Source organism: Sinocyclocheilus rhinocerous, unplaced genomic scaffold (assembly GCF_001515625.1).
Source record: "Sinocyclocheilus rhinocerous isolate Xijiao unplaced genomic scaffold, SAMN03320098_v1.1 scaffold2463, whole genome shotgun sequence".
NCBI classification, from domain to species: Eukaryota; Metazoa; Chordata; class Actinopteri; order Cypriniformes; family Cyprinidae; genus Sinocyclocheilus; species Sinocyclocheilus rhinocerous.
The window spans coordinates 109,459-115,719 of NW_015650729.1; the positions used below are offsets into that span (position 1 = coordinate 109,459).

The following is a 6,261-nucleotide window of genomic DNA, read 5'->3' on the forward strand; positions in this document are numbered from 1 at the left end:
AAATTCATAATTTTGAGCAAAAAGGTGAGAATCACATTTTTATCAAAAACTACATCTGGGTAATATTCAGTATGATTATCAAAGCATAAATCCAGTAAATCGCTTCTATCAACACCTCCAAAGCTTGCACAGACATATACCACTTCCTGGATCAACATTTTACTCCGTAACATTATGCAGTTTTCATTTATATGCTGTCTATTGCTGATGATCGCATTATTTTTCATATGCATCTGTTTACATAAGAGATCGCTCGTTTCTCCGTCCTGTTCACCTGTGTTTTTTTGTTCGGGAGGTTTTGTACTCATTCAGAAGATGTGTAATAGCGCCCCCGAGTGTATAACAGTGAAAACACGAAAAGCTGTAAAAACTTGTCTTTGGCGGGGAAGCGTTTTCTTCTAAAAGACGATATAACTCGTCAATGGCGGGGAAATAGTTAACTACAAATACCACAGTAAAAATATGGTTACTGTGGTAAACCTGCATAGTAAGTGTTGTGGTTATTGTGCTTTAACTACAAATACCACAGTAAAACTATGGTTATGATTAATTAAAAGAATAACCCCGTGATCTCATTACAAAAAAAGATTGTTGCCCTTACTTACCTGTTTGAAGGTGTACGCGCATCAGAACTGCCGCTGAAGATGACACCTGGTATTTGCACGCATCTGTTCTCCACCGAAGTTAATGGGAAGGATTGGCATATCATATGCACGCAAAATTGGACTTTGGTGTACGCATTACACGCAATTGGACACAAGTGTAAAGTCGTGTTATTTATACTCAGATTGATGAGAACGGGTTGGCTTTTGCACAACTAAAATAACTGGTAGCAGCTGACAGCGGAAGGCTTGCACATTCAAGTTTTAAATGGCCATGCCAGCTCTTATATTAAATATAAGGTGGAAAGATATAATTTCCATGGATCTAGTTTTAGCACCTGTTTAAAGTTTGAATCAAGTCTCCTCTAATGGAGTAGAATTGGCAAGGTGGCACAGTCACAAAAAAACTAGGGACCTAGAATTGTGTTCCTAGGACCACAGTATTGCAGTAATACATTATTGCTGTTCACTAAATAAAATGCAACAAAATGTTTCACCTTTTCTGATATATGTCCACTAATATGCACTATTGTATTATTTATTCTTGATTTATTAACATTGTTTATTTCAAAAGCACAAAATATAACCCTTGTCTAACACACTACACACAAGCTTTGATTATATTGTGATTTTGTATTTTCAAGGCTGCTTCTGTTTTGATCATTGTTACAATCTGATGGTTAAGGCTTAGTGGCATGTCACCTAAGGAAATTTAAGGTTTTTAGGAATGTTGTTTTATGCCAGGAACAATAAATAAATAAATAAACTGAATGATAAATTCTGCAGTTATTTAGGATGATCCTAGGGTTTGACAAGTTGAATGAATGAATGAATGAATGAATGAATGAATGAATTAACAAACAAACAAATAAATAAATACATAAATACCTACCTACCTACTGACAGTGTGAAAAAAAAAAATAAACACACACACTATCAAATTACCCGAAATGTATTACAGGCCTGCTTGATCTGGTTCATTTACAGTCCTGTGAGATCATTGGCTATGTTCTCAATCATTCAACCATATCAGTTGTGTCTATAAGAGTACAAATGCTGTATCAGATCATTTGCATTTGGTATTCACTCTGGAGCTCAATCATTGGGATGCTTCTATTTCTATACACACTCCTGCTTTTCCATCAACTTCATGCAAAGGTGGAAAACACTCCTTGTCAAACAATGGGAGACCCTAAGTACCCGCTGTTTTCCAAGAATGGAGATGTAACTATTGGAGGAATTTTTCCTATCCACAGAAAGGAAACATTACCTTCTTTTGAGTTTACGCAAAAACCTCAACTTCTCTTATGCTCAAGGTTTGTCACAAAAATTCTATACATTTTTATAAAAATTTTTTAAATTAATTTAAAATGTTATATTTTATATTTTAATAATAATAATTATTATTATTAAAATATAAAATATAACATTTTAAATTAATTTAAAATGTTATATTTTATATTTTAATAATAATAATTATTATTATTAAAATATAAAATATAACATTTTAAATTAATTTAAAATGTTATATTTTATATTTTAATAATAATAATTATTATTTTTAATATTATCATTTAATATTATTAAGATATCTAGAAGCAGCATAACTATGAACTCATTTTTAACAGCAAATGTCCATCTGGAACATCTGGAATTCTATCATGTTTCAAAATGGCATTGTACCTTATATGTTGTTTGTTTTCACAGTGTGAATCTGAGAAATTTTCTTCTGGCTCAAGTCATGATCTTCACTATTGAGGAGATTAACAGAAATTAAACTTTGCTTCCAAATGTTTCTATTGGATATCAGATTTATGATATGTGTGGTTCAAGACTGTCTACCATGAGTGCAACTATGGGACTGATGAATGGTCCGGATTTTGGATCAGGTGACAGAAGCAATGGACAACCTCCTTTACCTGCCATCATAGGAGAAACGGAATCTTCTGCCACAGTGATTCTGTCCAGAACTACAGGACCTTTTAAAATTCCAGTGGTAAGGAGCAAAAACTCCAAATGTTTCACAGTTACCATACTGATGACTGTATCTTTGTTACTTGTGCTTTAATTTTTTTCCTCAGATAAGTCCCTCAGCCACATGTGAATGTCTCAGTAATAGGAAAGATTGCCCCTCTTTCTTCAGGACTATTGCTAGTGATTACCACCAGAGTAGTGCTCTTGTAAATATAGTCAAGCACTTTGGCTGGTCTTGGGTAGGAGCTGTGAACAGTGACACTGACTATGGAAACAATGGGATGGCCGTTTTTCTAAAAATAGCCCAGGAGGAGGGGATATGTGTGGAGTACTCTGTGAAATTCTACCGAACAGAGACAGAAAAACTCAAAAAAGTAGTAGACACAATTAAAAAAGGCACATCAAAAGTGATTGTTGCATTTGTTTAATTTGTTGAGATGGGCTTACTTATTGATCGGTTAAGTATTCAGAATATTGCAGGCTTTCAAATGATTGGTGTGGAGTCATGGATAACTACAACAAATTACATCACTCCAAATAGCTTTCATTCGCTGGGAGGGTTTGCAGATTATCTTCTAAAATAATTCTGGGATACAGCTATTCCATGCTCACAGGAAAAAGCAGTTTATGCTGTAGCTCATGCACTACACAGTCTTATGAAGTGCAAAGAAAAAAAAGGTTGTGAGAAAAGCCTGACAATACAACCATGGCAGGTAAAAGATAAAAAACAGATAAATAGAAAGGGAGCAAAATATATTTTATTTTTATTTAATAGTATGTTAAATGTTTTTATTTAATAGTATGTTAAATGCCACATCAAAAATGTCTTTTTTTATGCTTAGATGGTTGAGGCTATGAAAAAAGTAAATTTCACCACAAAGATGGGTGATCATGTGTGGTTTGACAGCAGTGGTGGTGCAGTAGCCCAGTATGAAGTTGTGAACTGGCAACAGGAATCTGATGGATCATTCCAGTTTAAATCTGTGGGATTCTATGATGCCTCACTTCCCCCTCACCAGCGCTTGCAGCTAGATACTAAAAAGATACTTTGGGCTGGAGGACAGCTGAAGGTAAATGCCAATAACCTGTTTCTGATATAGGGTTATTTTATATTAAGGGTCATATAAAAAACGAAAGAGTAAATATGTGTACTGACCTTTATAAAAGGCAAGAATAATAACAAATTAATTTAGGACAGAAAATGATTCCATCACAAAAAAACAAACAAAAAAAGAGTTTGAGATTTGAACAAAGTGACAGTAAAAGTCACAAAATTCTGTGATCACTATTACTAATATATGTATTTTATATATATATTTATTTATTTACTTACTTACATGCAGAACCCAAGGTCTGTGTGCAGTGAGAGCTGTCCTCCAGGCACTAGGAAGGCTGCACAGAAAGGAAGACCTGTCTGCTGTTATGACTGTATTCCATGTGCAGAAGGATAAATCAGTAATGAGACAGGTAAACTTCACCCCATCTTAAAGTTCTGAAGAAAACTGGTTAGTTGCTCTTTTACTGTTCAGAAATAAAATTATTTTCTCTTTTTCTTTAACTTGTGCTTACAACTTCCTTACTAGATTCAGTTAACTGCAAGCAGTGCCCAGGAGAATACTGGTCTAATGCTGAGAAAAATAAATGTGTGTTAAAGACTGTAGAGTTTCTCTCATTCACTGAATTTAGGGGTACAGTGCTAGCCTTTTTCTCACTGTTTGGAGTGGGAATAACTGCACTGGTGGCCATCCTATTTTACAACAAGAAGGACACCCCCATAGTAAAAGCCAACAACTCAGAACTAAGCTTCCTGCTGCTCTTCTCACTGACTCTGTGTTTCCTCTGTTCACTTACTTTCATTGGTCGACCCACTGAGTGGTCCTGTATGTTGCGTCACACAGCATTTGGGATCACTTTTGTCCTCTGTATCTCCTGTGTTCTGGGAAAAAACAATAGTGGTGTTAATGGCCTTCAAGGCTACACTTCCAGGAAGTAATGTCATGAAATGGTTTGGGCCTAAACAACAACAACTCAGTGTTCTTACCTTTAAACTTATACAGGTAATTATATGCGTGCTTTGGCTAATAATATCTCCCACGTTTCCTCACAAAAATATGAAATATTATAAGGAAAAGATCATTCTTGAGTGCAGTCTGGGTTCTATTATAGGTTTCTGGGCTGTGCTGGGTTATATCGGCCTGCTGGCTATCTTGTGCTTCATTCTGTCTTTTCTGGCTCGTAAGCTGCCTGATAACTTTAATGAAGCCAAATTCATCACATTCAGTATGCTCATATTCTGCGCTGTATGGATAACATTTATTCCAGCTTATGTCAGTTCTCCTGGCAAATTTACTGTAGCTGTAGAGATATTTGCCATTTTAGCCTCAAGCTTTGGTTTAAAACTGTTGCTGTACTGGTCCAATGAAATAATGCCAATGCATCATTTCGTCCTTGATAACACTTTATAATAACTTTCATTAATAAATCATTAACATGCATTATATAATGCTTAACATATTGTTAGTTAATATATATTCAAACAGCTAGAAACATGATGTAATGTGCTTGCCATGGTTAACTAATAACCTTATTAAACATTACCTAATGATTAACAGAAAATTATTTATTGTAAATTACTTACATATGTCATTAAACTTTCAGTTCATATGATCATGGACTTATTGAAAATCTACAAATGATTTTAATACATGTTATACAGTGAGTAAAAGTTTTTGTTAATGCACAACACTTTTGCTGCTATTGAGGTGTGATATGATTAAGATTAGGGACAGGTTACCTCCTGACTACCATCTATGGAGTTTTGTCCTCTGTATGTTTTAGTGAATTCTCTGAGACGTTACATGTCACAGTTTTAAGTCTGGATGTCCTGTACAGAGCACATTCAGGGCTTTTCAGAGATACTAAATGATTGGATGTTTCACCATGACCACTCCCTCTCCTTGGTCTTTAAAAATGGCTGACATTAATTTAGTGATCAAGTGTAACACCCTTATGGAAATATGAAAATATTTTGTAATAATTATCATTTAAATCTGACTAATTTTCAAATTGTTTGTCATAAATCAACATCTCAGGAAAATGTTAAGGGGTTTCAAATCAAAATATGACCTTCTGTTATGAAACAGGTTTTATTTCTTAAAAAAACAGGACTTTTTAAAGTCCAGATGTCTTCTACAAATGACATGGCATAACATGAATAAAATATAATTTTTGAAAAATTTTATTTTTCAAATTTTTTCTTATGCTCTAAACAATGTAATGACATGACAAAATACTAAATTCACAAAACTGTTTTTTTCCTGGTAGTCAGGAGGTTGATTTGGTTAAAGAGTCAGAAGTGTACATGGGTCAGTTTGATTACTATAAGGGAACACTGTTCAGTCTTTTTATATATAAATTGTTTTGATAAATAAACAATTGTTTTCTTGACAAATTTATTTGTTTTCTCCTGTTGATGTATGATTCAAGGAATATTCTGTTTAATGATATACAGTTGCATACAAATATAAGTGTTGAGGCAATACAAACATGTTTTGAACCCAAATTACAACGTGTGTTATGCCTTTAGCAAGCATTTACCTAAATTGAACTAACCACCCTTTACACAAACGTTGTTACACCAGCTATAAGTCCAATGCCCATAAATATACTAGGCAAGGCATGTTTA

General features: G+C 34.1%; 1 pseudogene; it reads left to right on the forward strand.

The window, feature by feature from the left end:
- Positions 1 to 1,709: 1,709 nt before the first annotated feature.
- Positions 1,710 to 5,041, forward strand: LOC107712555 (extracellular calcium-sensing receptor-like; annotated as a pseudogene).
- Positions 5,042 to 6,261: the final 1,220 nt, after the last annotated feature.